Genomic DNA, 18724 nt, shown 5'->3' with positions numbered 1-18724 from the left:
ATTTTATTTTATGTTCTTTACTTTTTAACAAACAAATGCTATACTAAATATTACCTGTTTTAAAACAACCAACCATCTAAGACAAGTTGCTGCTGCTTTAATTGTAATTCATAGCTAATGTTTTCATCCTCAAAATTTCTGTTTTTTTCAGGATTGAATGCTCACTATGTATGTCTTCTATACTGGGTTTACTTAAAGATTAGTGATATTAGAACTGGCATAGATCAGGGCTATTGACATAAAACCAGTCTATTATGACAGTAATGAGATCAGACACACTCCTAAATTCTCATTTATTCAATAGTTCCAGTGACCTGATGGTCAGACACTCCTATAAAGTCACTGGAGGCGCTGAGCTGAACAATACCATTCCTTTCCATCAAGGCTCTCACTGCCTAATGGAGGTGGAATGGAATCCTACAATCCCAATCAGCATCTTAGACCAGGAGACAACTGCCTAGTAGATGAAGAAAGGTAAGAAGAGGAACAGATCATGCAAAAACACAGAGGTGAGAGAGTATCAAGTGATCAGGGATCTTCAAATTTAAGCACAGTGGCAAGGAAGTCGAAAGTCAAATTTCAGAGTATTTTCAACTTTATCTCAGGTAAATGGGAGCCACTGAGAGATTTCACGGAGGAAGGACAGGATCATATTTACTACAGTAGAAAGTGGGCTGTACTGGAACGTGGGCTATAGGTAAGAGCAGTGGGATATCAATCTAAGATCAAAGCAATAAATGATGTGGACCTAAAATGGGGCAGCTGCATAGGTCATGGGTACAGGCAGGGAGGACATGGATTTTTGTAATATTTATGCAGTGAACTTGACTGCAAAAGATGACACAGACCCAAAATAAAATGAGTTTAATGGTCTACAAGCAACTGTAGTACGATTGTTTCACATGCCATACCTAAAAGAATGCAACCTCACCCACAGGAAGACAAAAGCCTCCCTATCATATTGCTTCAATCCCAAGAAAGGCTCCAAAGATTGGTGAAGTATGTTTTTGTAAATTACCAGGTATCTTTATTTGAAACTATGCTCAGAAAGTACAACTAAAAATTTCTTATAACACATTAGTCTCACCGCCATCCATAAGAGAAAATGATGTCCAGGTGGAATCCTAGTCTAATTGATTTTTAATGTATAATTCTCATTATTTGCAGCAGATATGTTCCATAAAGTCACTATAAACACTGAATTAGCAAATACTGACCCATTTCACCTCATGGAAATAAAGAGTTAGGTTCTTAAGAGTCTGGGTCACAACATTATTATTATGCAATGAATATATAACCTTGTTGCTTGTGTATTTATGTTCAAAGACACCTATTAAATATATATTGTTGGTTCAATAACATTAACTCATGGCCAAAATCACAATAACTCATAACTAAATAAAGTTTATCTAACACACATATTTTCTCCATAAGGCACATCACAGCCTGCTTACACTTAGCAGCACTAGCCTGCACTTCAGCACTAGGGAGCCATTTTAAGTAGGAAAATCACCAACAAAAAGCAGAAAAATGGGAACAATGTGGCACTAAATAGCTGCAAAAAGGACACTTGTTTACAATATGAGAGCCGAAACAAGAACATAGAGTGTTTCCTTGTTCAACCTCAGCTGGTAATGTGCACATCAGGAGACAAATTTTTCACCACTTGGTGCATGTCTATGAATGAGTGCAAAAGCACTGCAAGTGTTAATTTTGGGGTTACAAATGGACTTTACCAAGTAGGCAAATTTACAAATACAGAAACCACAAATAATGAGAATTGAATGTGTTTCTAAGAGATCATTCCCTGCCTTGAAATGTCAAAAGGTACTTTACTAGGTGGGTAGAGCAAGTCAGTAACAATACCAAATCTTTTGTTACCTGCTTTCCCCAATGAGTTCAAAAGTGTTTCTTTAGACAACCTATCAAAATGATCCCTTTGCTCATCTCCTGTGAGCCTGGAAAAACCTAGTTATAAATCAGTTTTTAAATGAGAGGAAATCAAAGCTTTGTAGAATTAAGAAACTTGTTTCAGGAAAAAAAAAAAAAAGACCAGAATAAATTCTAGATGTCCTGATTCCTAAAATTATCCACCTTCTACGTTACTGATGTTCAAACTTTACTGTGGCTTATGAATCCCCTGGAGATCATGTAGATAATACAAATTCTGACAGCAGTTCTGGGGTGAGGCCTGAGGATTCTTCACTTCTAACAACTCCCAGATGATGCCAATGCTGCACATACTTTGAGTAGCAAAGCTACTGAAGAAATTCATCAGCCCCAATGTGGGCCTATATCCAACAGAGGATAAATGATTACTTAGATAAAACAAACTGACAAGCACTTCGGTTTAAGCTTATGTATTAGATACTAAAAAGCAACTAAGGTTTCAGAATATCAACAGTTCCACACATAAAATAGTCTAGAATAGACAACGCCATTCATTTTCCTACCTAAATCTATCAGTATTGTAAAGAAATTTAAAAGTACATTAGAATCTCAATATGGCTTTCCAAATAGAACCTCATATTTGGGAATATTTGTCTCCTCTCTCAGTGGACCATTAGCAGCATTAAAAAAGTAAAGGAACAATCATTTGAAAGGAACATAATCCTTCATTTTCAGGCAGCTGACACACAAATGGACAAAGCATCACTTGTCAATTTTAACATGGGGATAAGGGCTAGGATTTTTAGGAAGTTGTTCACTGTACATAATGGCATTTGCTTCTCATTGCATCTGTGCTCTTATCTGCAGAAGCACACTATAAATCAAAGATGACATTGTAAAATAAAGGGTAGTAGAAGTGTAGAGTTGGTGACCTGTCATTTTGGAAAGAAATCTGGCACCAGAGAACCTGCAAGAAGAGCAGTTTGATGCAAAAGCCTCAGTGAAAATTTGATTTCCAAGATAGATATAATTCAGAGGAATATTAGATTCCCACAAAGATTTGCAGAGGTACAAAAACAGCCACAAAGCAGATAAAAAGAAGAATGTGTTCACTGGTGTTTCAGAGGGGCAGACGTTTGCAGAAGGTCTTTGGGACACTCAAGACTAATTCTTTCAAGCCACTGATTCCAACTTGATAGTTGTGTTTAACAATTTAAAGATTCTAAGTTCCATTTGAGACCAAGCACGTAGGGTTCTCTACTACGTAAGCAAGTCTGATTTTCCATGCCACTTGAGAACTATCCGCAGCTGTCATTTTTCTTTAAACCAAGTTTCTTTCAGAACACATGGTACCAGTTACAATTAAGAAAAAACAGCAGTCTTCAATAGACTGTGTATCACTAATATAACATCAGTTTTGTTGTATTTTTAAACTTGACAGAGATAAAATGCAGATCATTATGCTTTAAAGAGCAAATTTCAGCTCAAGCTACGAATTAAAGACACTTCTGAATATAAGAGAACTCTTTAAAAAGAGATATTTAAAGAAAGAGGGGGCAATGACTACAGGAATCTAATACTCAAGGGATGATGATTAGATGTTAGGAGTGTACTTGAAATACCAGCCATGTCAGAAAAGTCTTCACCTATATGACCATAAAAAATTATTTTTACTTTGCTGAAAGCCATGGGAAGAAGAAATTTTTTTTTAAAAAAAAGCTGATATTTTCTGATACAAATCAGAAATTCTTCGGGCAAACAGAGGGATAAAATGGCTACTTGTCCCAGGAACCCCACTTCTAGGAATCTACACTGAGGAAACACTTCCAATACAAAAATGCATATGCACATGATTCACTGCAAAACAGTTTGCAATTACAAAATGCTGGAACCAACCTAAATGCCAATAAACAAGAAAGTGGTTAAATAAACTATGGTAAAGCCACACAATGGAGTGTCATGCTTTTGTGAAAAAGAATGAGGAAAATCTCTATGAACTGATATAATAAAACAGTTGCAGGAGAAACTATTAAGGAAAAAAAGTCCAAAAAAATGTATCTATGGTATGCTACCCTTCGTGTAAGAGATAAAAGGAGATATAAGAAAACATTCATGTACCTTTTCATTTGTGCAAAAGAAATACAATAATGGTAAACCAGAAACTAAAGAAATTGGTTATCTAAGGGGGCAGATGGAAAGGGATGGAAAAAGAGGGCAATGAGATAGTAGGGGTGAGGAGGGAGTGACATCTGCCAGTATACCTTTTTGTATAGCCCTGACTCTGAGAACTATAGTAATGTTTAACAGATTGAAAATATAATTAAATAATTAAAATCAACCACGATGTGTGTGTTTTAGGGGAAGAGGACAAAATGGAATACAAACACTAAGAACCAAATTATGTGTCACAAGTGAATAATGTAACCACACTTAAGAGGATGGGGAAGAAAAGAACTAGCTTCAGTAACTGTAAAAATCAGTACTTAATGGGATACTGTAAGTTAAGACAAACAAGAACTTAACCCAGAATTGTATTCATTCTAGTGAATGTGTTTCTCACAAGGGTATGGGTTAACAGTTTTGAAACTATTTTTGTGTGTACTAAGATTAAAGAAATAAGTAAATATATTTACATATATTATAAGTAATGAGAGCCAGATTTCTCACCATCAGTGAAAAAAAGGCTAGAATGAACCATGTGGTATTGGATTAGAATCAGAGGTATCAGTATGAGCTCTTGGTTTTGATTCATGGATAGATGGATAGATGGATAGATGGATAGATGGATAGATGGATAGATGGAAGGAAGGAAGGAAGGAAGGAAGGAAGGAAGGAAGGAAGGAAGGAAGGAAGGAAGGAAGGAAGGAAGGAAGGAAGGAAATAGATGTGTTCGTATGGTTAGTATATTTACATATATGTCCTAACCGCTGGTATGAGCCTAGAAGCAATGACACTCCAGTATCAAATAACCACATCTAGGGCCCAGACTCTAATTTCTAAATACCATTCTATGATAAAAGAAACCAAGAAAGGGCGGGGCCAAAAAAAAAAGATTTACAGAAATATTGGCTAGAATTACCAAAATTTTGCACAAACAATAAGCACTTTAGTGAAAAAGAGCCTTTTTTAAAAGTGGTGCTGGATATCCATAACAATTGGTGCTGGATATCCATAACAATTGGATATCCATAAACAAAAAAAAGAACATTGATGTACACTTTGTGCCATACATAAAAATCAAACCAAAGTGGATTATAGACCTAAATGTAGAAAAGTATAAAACATCTAAAAAATATATAGGAGAAAACATTTGTGACCTGGGGTTAGGCAAAGATTTCTTAAATATGAAACCAAAAGCATGACCTTAGAGGAAGAAACTGATAAATCAGACTTCATCAACATTAATAACTTTAGCTCTTCTGAAGATATTGTTAAAAGAATAAAAGCTAAGCTACAGACTAGGAGAAAATATTTGTAATTCATATATGTAATAAAGGACTTGTATCCAAAACATATAAAGAACCCTCAACACTTAATTGCAAGAAAACAACACTCCAAAAAATAATGAGCAAAAGATCTGAACAAACACTTCACCAAAGAACATATGTAGATGCAAACAAGCAAATGAAAAAAAAAAGTAAAACGTCATTTATCACTAGGGAAATACAAATTTAAACTGCAATGAAATACCACTATACATCTATTAAAATAAAATAAAATATCACAAGCTTACCATACCAAGTATTGGTGAGGATATGGAGAAACTCGAACTGTAGGTGTGAAACAGTAAAACCACTTTGTAGACCAGTTTAGCAGTTTCTAGAAAAGTTAAACAGATACCTACCATATGATCCAGCTATTCCATTCCTAAGTATTTACCCAAGAGAAATAAAAGTATATGCCCATAGATATACTTGTACATAAATATACATAGCAGTTTTATTGGTAATTGACAAAAATTGTTAAAAACACAAATGTCTGTCCACTAACAGATGAATGGATCAATAAACTGAGATATATCTACTTGATGAAAAATTACTCAGGAATAAAAATTAATAAATTTGAAAAGAAATCGAAATGAAAAATGAAATGAAATACAGATTACAACATGGATTAATCTCAAATAATTGTGTAGAGTGAAAAAGTCCAGACCAAAAAGTACATAGTATATGATTCCAGGTATATAAGGTTCTAGAAAATGCAAATTACAGTGGTAGAAAGCAAATCAATAGTTGCCTGGGAATGGGGAATAGGAAGCAGCATGATGACAGATTACAAAGGGAACAGGAACATTTTGGCATGATAGATATGCTCACTTGCTTAATTGTGGTGATAGTTTCCCAGGTATACACATGTGCCAAAACTTAAATTATACACTTTAAATAGATTTAGTTTACTGAGGTCAATTATACCTCAATAAAGATAAAAACAATCAAGCAAGCAAACAATTACATGTGGCAAAATCCTACCTTTTATTTCCACATTTATAACATGCCCTTCACCATTAGAATATAAATTCCCTGAAAGCAATGACTATCTTACACATTCATGGCCAGGCTAAAAGACATGAACTAATCCTAATAAACATGCTTATGGCATTGGAAAACTAAGAAAACTTAGAAATTAAAAGACAGTATTCATTAGGAAACTTTGATCAAGGGCTTAAGTAGCAAAGACTGACAACTTTCTGCAATTAGTAGTGATGATCTTAATACAATAAAGGAACATTCCAACATAGCTCATGAGATGTAAGGCAATTAGAAAAAAAAAGAAAAAGGGCAAGGGGGTCATGAAAGTGCTGGAGAAAAGCAGAATCCAGACCAGACCACACCAGAAATTCTCAGCCACAATGCCTTGGGATCATGCCCAATTAGGTCCTTATGGAGAACTAAATGGATATTAATGCCAACCTACTCTATAGCATTATAGCTATATAAGAATATACAATTTATTTGATCAAATTCATAATATATTGCCTCCTACATCATAAATTACAAGGGGAATGGCAAATTAGGTAATCTGCGAAACAATAAAACAACATTAACAGAAAAATGGCCAAAGGAACAGATAATTCATAAAATAAAAATAGATTTTTAAAGTCTCATTTTATACTTAAATATATATATAATTTACCATTAAAACTTATCATTTTTTAAATCTATGAATTCAAATTTTTAAAATCTTTGTGATGGGCAAGAGTGTGCTGTGATTGACATTTTCTTATATAACTAGAAAGGGGATATTGTCAAACATCCTTTCTGAAAGCTCTTCTAGCAAAAGCTTTCAATATTTAAAAACATCCACATTTAATTATGCCAGGAAGTTAGCTTAAGCAAATAATGAAATGTGAAGTCAAAGATTTAAGTGCAAGGCTACTAATCACAATCTTATACTAATGAAAAACTAGAAGCAACCTTATATCAAACAGCAGAAAAATTGTTTAATAAATGAACTTCAGAATGAAAAAAAATACATGGTCATTTAATGCTATTTTTAAAGACATGGGAAAATTCTGATTGAATGAAAAATATCAGGACACAAATATGTTCAGTATAGCATGATTCCGAATCTTCCTCACACCTCCAGATTTTTAGTTTTGTGAGGCTCTTAAAGCACTTTCACTAAATTGTGACCTATTAGTGTCTAATTGCCCTTCATGTTGCTAACCAACTAAAGACTTGAGCACCAAAAAACAGAAATTCTAAACTCAGAATATCCAAGCCATCCTTCTAATGTTAACTTTGCCTTGGCTTGGGGGTTAAAGAACCACAAATCCATTAGCAAAGCATCCTCCATGTCAAGAGGGACAGTGAAAGCAAATGGTAGAAAAGAGTAAGTAAGCAGTGATGAAAAATAGAGATGAATGGAGAACTTAAGTGCCTGAGAGTTTTGTCCATGTACTAGTCCATTATCAGAATAAACTGTGATAATTCAATTAATGCTTTATTTCAAACAAAGATAAGGCCATTTCAAAATATCACTTTTCTAGACAAGACACTCACTCTTAGAACTCTATTGCCAGTGAGCAAGATGGCACCTTGGGCCAAGAAGCCAAGGAGAAGGGACTGAGGACAATCATCTCCACAGGAAAATCTTTTGTTAGCATTTGAAATGTTCCCCAAAGAGTTCTGATTTTCTCAAGTTGGAAGATTGTTTTCATCATGAATGTTTTGAAATACTAAGGTTACCAAGAGGGGCAACACAAATACAAATGATCCCAAGATTATGTGGTAGAATTGGCAGAATTGTTCAACATGACTTCTTTCTCCAGCAATTCTTGATTGGTGCATAAGGCCAAAAGAAGAAAACAAGCAAACATAGCATTTGAAATTTCTGGGGTTTTTTTTTCCTTTTCACAGAGTATCATTCTGTACTATAGATAGTTTGCCTAAAATAAATCCACAAATAAAAGCAGCAAGATACCTATGGTTGTTCTGAGCCATAATCTACAGTATTAAAATGTAGTTAAATACCTCTAAATGTTCCAATGCTCCAATTGTTACCTCATTTTTTTGCTATTAAACAATAATTGTTATATTCTCATTATACCACAATAATATGAACACAAATCAAGACTACTTACTGCTGACAACCTTTATGTCTAACTCTTCTGTGTTTCTCCTTAAGACATTAACAAACTCCCTATGAAACCCTAAATATAAATACCACCTTGACTGGAAAGGGAACTAAGAGAGAAAAGAGAAAACACCTGCTCACTCAGACTCACTTATCATTCCAAGTCTCATCTCAAATCATCTTCCAAGCTCCAATTACAGCAATTAGTAGTCAAGGCAAGCCCCGCACCCCTCTGAGAATGTGGTTCAACAATGTAAGCAAAAGTTTCCATTCACTTTCTGCGGACAACTGCTGCTACTTACTGAAATTAAACTCAATCACCAAGGCCAATATTCTGGAAATTACCCTTTTAGAAGAGAAGTATATACTGTGTTTGCTTTCAAACACCCAGTTTTATTTTTACCTGCATGAACAAAAGAATCTAGAAAATGTAACGTGAATCCAGAAATTTGTGGACTTAAAACTTGGTACTTTATGATAGAGGCTAATACAGGTTTCCTATTTTATGATGTACAATGTAAAATGATCCTCTAAGCCAATCACTCAGAGGTCTAAATGTGACCCTCCAAGTAAAAAAAAGCACCCACAAGATTAATATTACAACAAAGTAATATTCAGAACTCAGCTCAAGGGTATTATCCTTCATCAATTACCACATACATTCTGCCTATCAGTCTCAGTCACAAGCTACCAATCAGTACCTGAATTACTTTGTTTCCCTCTCTTTCCTGGAATATAATATCATTTAGCGAAAGCATATTTGAAACTATAGAATTAAAATTTAAACATTAGATGTGTTTATAATGGTGGCTGCACAACTGTATACATTTGTCAAGATTTGTCAAAATATACACTTAAAATTGGAAAATTTTATTGCATATATATGTTGTGTGTATGTGTGTATATATACATATATACATATACATACATACACACACACACACACACACACACACACATATATATATATAATTTCCCCAACAAAACTGATTAAAAAATATTATCATATTAGAGTCCCATGGAACATGAATGTGAACTGATAACTCACTCATAAAACATGGAAATAACAGTGGCTAGGGAGGAAACAGAGGAAAATAAACTCGTTTTATATCAGAGCAGGGTTTCTCAGCCTCAGCACTATTGACATTTCGGGCCAGATACTTCTTTGTTGTGGTGGGCTGTCCTGGGAATTACAGGATGTTTAACAGCATTCTTCTACCCATTGGATGCCAGTTATACATTCTCCCTTTAGTCATCACAACTGAAAATGTTTCCAAACATTGCCAAATGTGCTCTAGGGGGCAAACCACACTAGGTTGAGTACCTCTGCATTAGATCCTTATAACAAGATCTATTAGGTAAATTCAGCTAGAGCTAGTGGTAGTGAAAGGTAACAATTCCACAGAAGGACAAAAATGAAGAATGTTGATGATTTCGGGGTTATTTAGGGCACCTTCAAATACAGGTAATCAACACAATCAATGCCTTCCCCCACAACTAAAGAGCACAGGTAAATCTGGAAACATCTCAAGTACATTTTTCCATGAGTCATCATTAAACTTATATGTGAGGTTTCATAGCCATAAATTATCACCATTAACCAACTCTCTTAATAATTTCATCAATTGGTCATTTGTTCCAGTAGAACATAAGGGAATTAAAGAATTGATCATATACTCTGAGGACAGAATACAAATATATACTAGACTTTTAATAAATGAATTTTCAAGGAATTGACTTTTTAAAACTCAGGTCCCTAAGTTCAACATTTAGTCTTAATGTTGAAAAATCTATAGTACTGCCTACAATTTAACTAATAAAATGCATATTAAATAAGGCCATATGTGAAATAGACTGGATAAATAGCTAGTTTGATCTAGTTCATCTCCTAACCTATGAGATACCAGGTTAAAAGAAATAATGTTTAATAACTCCACATTTGGAAATATATTCCAAGGAAATTAACCCCCAAAAGAAATTAGATCAAAAATATTCAAAGCATTCCTGATATCAAATATTGCACAACACCCAAGTCTATAAACTGAGCAAAGAAACAGACATAATGCTTTATCAGACACATAGATGACAGCTGAAACCTGAATTTCTAGTCCAATGCCTGGTCTCCAAACCACTGATCAGACCTGAAGGTAGTAAAAAGGTCTCACTGAGTATTTCCAGAACTTTTTAATAAAGGGCCTAGGTTAAGGCTCCAGGTAGTGGTGCTAAGCTGCAAGCTTCAGAAAAACAAAGAAACAAGCACAGTTATAAAGATAAATGACATGATTAACAATTACATATTTTTGTACTGTATACAAATTATTATGTACATGCAAATATTATATGCAAATATATTGTATACAAATATAAGAAATTAATTTATAAAAACATTCTTAAAACGATACTTATTACTCAAAAATCTTTCAAATCATAGGAATTAGGGAAAAATAAAAAGCCTTTTTATGGAGAAATGAAATACTGCCCTTAAATTAATATAAGAATGGGCAACAAACATGAAAATATACATTTCCTTACTATTAACCAGGGGAATGCAGATTAAAAGAACCATGATACTATTAAACATCCACCAGATTGGGAAAGTATTGAGAAGTTTAACAAGATCAAGTGCTGGAGAAGATATAAAACAACTAAAATTCTCACCAATCTACAACCACTTTAAAAAAGTTTAGCAGCATTTTTTTAGGTTAAAGATGCACCTACATCTCTACAAATGTTCAACAGGAAACAAAAAAATGTTCATAGCAGCATTATTCATAAAAGCAAACTGAGAAGCACCCAAGTGTCCAATAACATAATGGATAATTTGTGGTATAGTCATACAATGAAATAGTATACAGCAATGAAAAGGAACAACTGTAGCCCAAGCAGCAACATGGATAGAACTCACACCACGTTAAGTGAAAGAAGTCACAGAATATACAGAATATTATTCACTTTACATAATATTCAAAAATAGGCAAAAATAAAACAGTGAATAATGAGGCCATTTAGGAGTACATTCATAGATGGCACAGCTATAAAGAAAAGCAGGGACGGTGGTGAATAAATTTGTACAGAGTTTCCCTACAGCGGGGAGACAGGAGAGAGGAGGATATGATTGAGGGTTATCCAAGTGGCTTCTAGGGGTACTGACAATCTTCTAATTTCTTAACCTAGGAGGTTAACTACATGGGTATTTATTTGCTTTTTAATTATTCTTTATACTGCACTTAAATATTTTCACAGTCCTTTATGTCTCTCCCTCAACATTTTTCAAACACAAAGCAAAATTCACAACCATTCTGACATATACAAGTCCACATATGAATAACATTAGCTGAAAAAAGCAGAACTCAATGTGTTTAGGATGATTATAATTGCATAGATAAGATACAATGACAAAGACCACCAGCTAATTAGAAGCAATGTGATGAAGTCATGTTCATTAGGGGCTTTTCTTGTAGGATTGCTTAGTTTCATGATTTCAAAAATATTTGATTAATGTCACACAACAAATTAAGTCCAGAGCAGGTAGTGTCAAAAACAACAACAATAACAACAACAACAATATACAAAAAGAGGTCCAATTGACAATGGATTTAGAATAACCACAAGTTTCTGAATTGAAGTTTAACAGGCATTTTCAGAAGGCAAATATAGAATGTGGATTTGAGAGACTTAAGACTGTGTATACAAGTCTAGATGTGGGCTGATATTTATCAACCATGGAAAATTCTTGGTTGACTATTATATTTCATAGTAAAAAGTTGTTATTATCATTATAAAGCAGGATAATGTATTTTAAAAATATTAGTGGTGAAAATCATAAAAGTATAGAGATTGTATGTGTAAATAAGCCATGAAGACACATCAGTTTGAATAAGAGAAATAAATGGATAAATTTTCAAGGTTAGATGTAAGGGAAAGGAGGAGGAAAAGATCAAGCAAGTTTCAGAAAATGGCATTCTGCCATTTTCATTAGCTCATCCCAATCATAATTATAGTTAAAAACAAAGTGCTTTGTAACATTGCCACCTACTAATTGCTAATGTGTAGATTAACCTAGACAGTCCTTTTCCATCTCTACTTCATTGTTTATATACCTCCCTTAAAAATAAACAAAAAAAAAATCAGGTACATGTTTTCTCCTGCTAAAATGACTGATAATTAGGAAGGCAAACCTGATGCTGCTGCCAAAGGGTCGTGGTGGTGGCAGCAATCCAAAACAGTAAACTGACTTCTTGGTTATCTGCTTCAGCGCAGATAACTGGAATGATCAGGTAAACAATGATCAGCAAATAGTAAAATAACACACTGATTTCTGCATCATCTAGATTCTAAATTATGGATCCTCCTAATTCTTCAGGTCTCGGCTCAAATGTCACCTCAAGAAGGCTTTCTGTGATCACTTTATCAAGTAGACCCCTACACCACCATCCCATGAAATCTTCCCACCTATCCCTGCTGAAAATTATCATATTTTTTTTCTTTTTATTGTCTATTTTCTCCCTTCCCAACAGATCATTTTATTAATCTGGTTTAGTTAAATCTCAGAAACTGGCATAAAACAACCACTCAATGTTCCTAGAATATCCTGTGAGTAAATGCAATTAATAATTAGGGAAGGTTGACAGGTAAGCAAATAAATGATTGCTATATGAGTACTAAAATGGATGGGCAAAATTCAAGAGAGCATAGAGGAAGGAGACTGACTCTAGAGTGTCAGGGAAAGGCTGCCAAGAAAGGCAAGGCTTCCTAGAGAATTTGACATAGGAATTAAACCTTGAAGATAAGTTAGTTTCACTAAACAGAGGAACTGGAGTTGGTGACCAGAAAGGAAGCTAAAAAGGTGGTGATGGGGTGCAATTAGGATCATAAAAAGTCTTTTATCAGCACATAAAAAATTTGAACTTAGTCTTGTAGGTAACGTGAAACAATTACTGTTTTTTTATCAGATTGTTTTACTTTAGAGAAATTATTTCAACAGAATAAATGGGATGAAATGAGGAGGCTGGGGGTAGAGAAAACAAGAAAATGCTGTCATGATCTAAGTGAGAGAAAAGACAGTGACAATGAGATGAAGAGAAGGAAAGCCATGTAAGAGCTCTTTAAGAGTTAGAATCAACAGGACTTGGTGATTCATGGGCTATGAGTGAGTTCGAGGCCAATCCAAAAAAATGAAAGAAGGAAGGAAGGAAGGAAGGAAGGAAGGAAGGAAGGAAGGAAGGAAGGAAGGAAGGAAGGAAGGAAGGAAGGAAGGAAGGAAAGTTTAAGGGAGGCAGGAATGAAAGAAAAAAGAACACTCCATTAATTGCTGGAGGTTGTGTGGGGACTACCTCTCATCCAAAAGACAAGATAATTTGGCACATTCTGCTCAATTTAGACTTAACCTGAATGAAGCCTTTCCTGTCTCTCTGGACAATGTCCTCATCTACAAATAGTTTTTTTTTAATCCACCAAAATCCTTATTAGTCAAACCTTACAATTATAGGGCCCTGATACAGAGGGAAGTCAGCAGCCCCAGAACAAGGTTAGAAAAATAGTACCATGGTTACACAGGAACACTAGATCTAAGCCAGGTCTGTTGAAGCTAGACCCCAAGTCAATAGGCTCCAAGGTTCAAATCACTTGCTTCTGCCATTTGATGGATCTGAGACAGGAGAACAGTATCCCAATTTGGGTGATGGTAGAAGTAGAACATATGTGCACTAATTAATTTAATGAATAACTTATTTTAATGAGCTTTGTAATCTGTAATGTAAGATGAATTATTATCACTGTTATTGGTGTATGGTTGGTCTGACAAGCAGTAAAATCCCCATCTACAAGATGTGATTTTAGCAGCCTAGAAGGAATTTCCTTTTTAAAATTAGATCTTCTCTAATGCACTCTAATGTCTTAAATTCTTTTCATCGGAGCTAATACAGCTAATTACCCTGATATAGGCAAGAATTCCTCTTGCCATTTATAGGGGGTAAAAATAACTGGTTAGATGATTGCCTGAAAGCAAGTTCAGGGGAGGAAGCACGATCACCCCAGATGAAAAACTTTTACTTGGCAATTGTATCAATGAGCTTTATCTGTGTGTCCATGTGTGGATTAGATAACCGCATTTAAGCTAGTGTCAGCTCTATAGGAAAATGCCTGATGATTCCCGCTGCTTTCCACTTTGTTTCTTTAAAGCAAAGGAAAACTGCATCTCTAGCAGTTTTTAATGCCTTGGCTTTTGTCTTATTCAAAGTGGTTGGGAGCTTACAGCCATAGGAGACAAGTTCACATCCTTACCATATTTCACAGGAGCAGAAAAATAATACCCATGCAGTTTGGGCCAGCAATTGGAAGTCCTTTAGGCATAAGATTCTTTTATTTTTTTTTTAATGACAGAGAGAATATTATCTAAGATTCTTTTAATGACAGAGTAGAAAGTTTTCAGGATTTCTTATGTCTTGCTCACACCAGCCACAACTGAAGAGGGGAAAAGACCTTTACAGATTCAAACATTTTGGAAGTGACAGGCAGTTGCCCTGTCATTTAGGAACAGCATGACATGACCAGTCCTTAGTTTTCAACAACTACTATTTGTGAATCAGTACAACTCATTTGGGAAACTGGAGTTTGGAGCTGGGAGGACAAAAAAGAAATGTTAAAAAATGGCCCTGGCCTTGATTTTCTACATAGGAACCATGTGGGATAATTACTCCCACTGAATCTGTAAACTTTGACCTTTCTGGAAAACCAAGACTTCTCCTTTATGCATGAAGACTTGGCCTGTTTCTAGAAGCCAAGGCTGGAACTGATGAGGACTTGTGCCTCAGGCAGTGTGGATTCTCAAAGAGTACCCTTCAACCCATCGACAAAGATGCACCATAGAGAACTGTGCCCTTGGACATCAAGCACCAGGCCCAGCATGGAGTGGTCCAGATTGAAGCCTCATTTAAACATGACCTTGGGCCAAACTCTGGATCTCAGCTGCCTCTTCTCAAAACGAGGGGTAATAATTACTACCTCAACAAGTTCTTATGAGGTCAAACAAGGTAATACACATGAAGTTCATAGCAGCTACTATTAATAGTTACAATAATGAGATCACCATGAACTAAAACAGTTAACTACATCAATGGGTACTCCCTTGTTGCTGACAGGACCACTCATGACTCTCATTTTGCTCCACATGGACCATTTAGCCCTTATTTCTAGAAATAAAAATCCACTTTGAGGAAAAAACAAACAAAAATCCAAATCAAGAGTAAAAATAGCTTCTCTAAATACTCCCACTGAATTTGTAAACCACTAAATAAATCAAACCACCAAACAAAACACCTAGCACCTAACAGGCCCCATATGTGCCTTGGATTATATTTTTGCTAAATATGGAAAACAGGACCGATATATATAAAAGCTGAATTGTTTCATGATCAATATGCTACACTAGAAACCTTCTCATGTGTTAAGGACACACACACACACACACACACACACACCAATGTTCACCAAGTATTCCTTCTTTACAAATAAACATGGACAGGACAATGGATAGTGATATACCCATACAAAGAATGAACTAGATCAAAGGTCAGCAAACGTTTTCTGTCAAGGGCCAGAGAGTAAATATTTTAGGCTTTCTAGACCATACAGTGTCTGTTGCAACTAATCAACTCTGCTCTTGTGATGTAAAATCTGTCATAGACAATACATAAAGTTAATTTACAACAAAAGGAGCCTGGCTAGATTTGGCCCATGCGCTACAGTTTTTCAATCCCTAAACTTGAATTATATCTATCAGTGTGGAAACATGTCCAACAATGCCTATAAAAATGCAAGTTTCTTCTACGGCCATGCTACCCTGAACAAGCCCGATCCTGTCTGATCTCGGAAGCTAAGCAGGGTCGGGCCTGGTTAGTACTTGGATGGGAGACCACCTAAGAAGATCAGGCATAAAAATAAATAAAAAATAAGGGATTGTAAGCTGACGAGGTCCTTGCAATCTATGAGATCAACCAAAGGTTGTCTCGCCTAAAAAATAAAAAAAAATAAATAAAAATAAAAAAAAATGCAAGTTTCTTGGCTAAAGAAATTATGATTTATATATACAATGGAATATTACTCAGTTATTAAAAAATGAAATCTTACCATTTTCAATGACATGCATGGACCTAGAGGTTATTATATCGAGTGAAATAAATCAGACAAAGATAAATACCATATGATTTCACTTATATGTGGAATCTAAGAAACAAAAAGAACAAATTAATTAAAAACACACAAATGTAGAGGACAATCTGGTGATGGCCAGTGGGGAGGGGGTTAGGGAGCTGGGAGAATGGGGTGAAGGGTTAAAGAAGTACAAATTAGTAGTTGATAGATGGTCATGGGGATGGGGAGCATGGCTTAGGGAATGCAGTTAGCATTAATGTAATGATGACGTGTAGAGCCAGAGGAAAGAACAAGTAATTAGGAGGATCGTTTTATAAACTATATAAATATTTAACCAATGTACTGTATACTTGAAACTAATAAAAGCTTTAAAAAATGCAAGTTTCAAAACAATATGTGGCATGATCCACATATACAAAGTTAAAAAATCTGAAAGCAATGTTTTATAATAATTACTGGCATGTACGTATTAGTAAATGTATAAAAATAGGCTTAACCAATAAACTCTGAATTCATGACAGAGAGAAGGAGATAGAGGGACATCAACTATAATTTTTTTCATATTTCTTTAAAAACTAAATGCCCAAAGCAAATAAGGCGCATGGCCAAGATCTGATAAAGGTGGGTGGTAGGTGCACAGATAATTATTCTATTATTCTGAAGGCATTATATTTGAAATACATTGTGAAATTTTTCTTTAAGTACTTAACAGGAACAGGTATTTTCCTTTATTTTGAAAATATAAGGCTTAAAAATCAAGTTAAATGTGGTTTTGCTCTGCATTAATTTAATCCAAACTAAAATGGACCTGGTCAAAGAATTAATCACTGGATTATAAGTGAGACAAGGTGGGAAAAACAGGCACTCCATAAATAAAAGAAATAAAAGGAAACTATATACTATAAAATCTCCAGAAAAGTTTAGTTTTTGAAACAGCATTTATTCTTTTCTTAATTACAAAATTATTTTGTGTTTTAAGTAGGGGGAGGGAAAAAATCCTTGGGAAATAACAAAGAAAAAAGTAACCCATAAATTATTAGTACTCTACCATAACCATTAACATTTTGATGTGGGTTTCCCTCCAGGATTTGTTACATACATTTTTTTCTTTACATAAATGGTATACCATAAATAGATATTGTTTTATAAACAGCTTATTTGAATAGCTTTTTTATTAGAATATTCATTTATGTACCTTTCTTTTCCTGTATTTTTATCTCAATATGCCAAATACACAGAGTTTATGCCTGACATCTTAGTTTTAAAAACTTTGATTTCAGTTTCCATTGATGAGGAGAAGTGAATTTCCCCTCCATCAGTCATCTAGACCAAACAAAGCCCCCCAAAGCACTCACTGAGCTACCACTCAGAGAGCCTGCTGCCTTTTCTAAGTCATTTATAAAAACTGTCAGGTTAGCAACCACCTCTGTATATCATGACTATTTTATGAAGAATATAACATATAAAGCAGTTATTTGTCCTCAAAATATCTCTGAAGGATATAAACTAAAATTGCTAGCCTCATTTTACAAATAGAGCAGTTGCTATTAAGGAGATTATTAAGTAACTTGCTCAAATAATTCATTCCTACCATACAACAGAACCTTCATCCCTTAAATAAGACTTAACTGGAAACTCAGGCTTCCATTAGTGTAGCTAGCTGAATGCTTCAGATAAACCTATTTACATCTATTACCAGCAAGTAATTTAGTATCAACTGCATTAAACTCTGGGCTCACTGTGCAGTTAAAAAGAATACTGTTTATGATATCATGCCTCTTACATGGACAAATGGGCTTTTCTCAACTTTTCACCTCCACACCAACCTCTTTTTTTTTTTAGCTTAAGAAAACTTTTAAAATGAATAATTTTAATGAGTTTGGATAACTGTTCATGTTTCATGATGATCCCCATCAGTAGATTCTTGACAATTAAAAAAGACAACACATATGTAGCATTTAGCATAGAACTTAGCATACAATAAATGCTATTAAATTTTAGCAGTTACTAAGATAGTTTCTATTATAGAACTATACCTATAGCTTTGTGCACAGTGATGGTATATCCAATCTCCTCTTTTAGTTCCAAATCTGCCTTTCTAATGGCT

At 34.6% G+C, this 18724-nt stretch overlaps 1 protein-coding gene and 1 pseudogene across 1 annotated transcript in view; one reads left to right on the top strand and one right to left on the bottom strand.

Annotated features, from left to right (window-relative positions):
* Positions 1 to 18724, bottom strand: part of TSPAN7 (tetraspanin 7) — a 127054-nt gene that overhangs the window by 91069 nt on the left and 17261 nt on the right. The window lies entirely within an intron of this gene.
* On the top strand, positions 16289 to 16404 carry LOC111733586 (annotated as a pseudogene).

Source organism: Pteropus vampyrus, unplaced genomic scaffold (genome assembly GCF_000151845.1).
Source record: "Pteropus vampyrus isolate Shadow unplaced genomic scaffold, Pvam_2.0 Scaffold582, whole genome shotgun sequence".
Lineage (NCBI taxonomy): Eukaryota > Metazoa > Chordata > Mammalia > Chiroptera > Pteropodidae > Pteropus > Pteropus vampyrus.
This window is presented reverse-complemented; position numbering and strand designations above follow the sequence as displayed.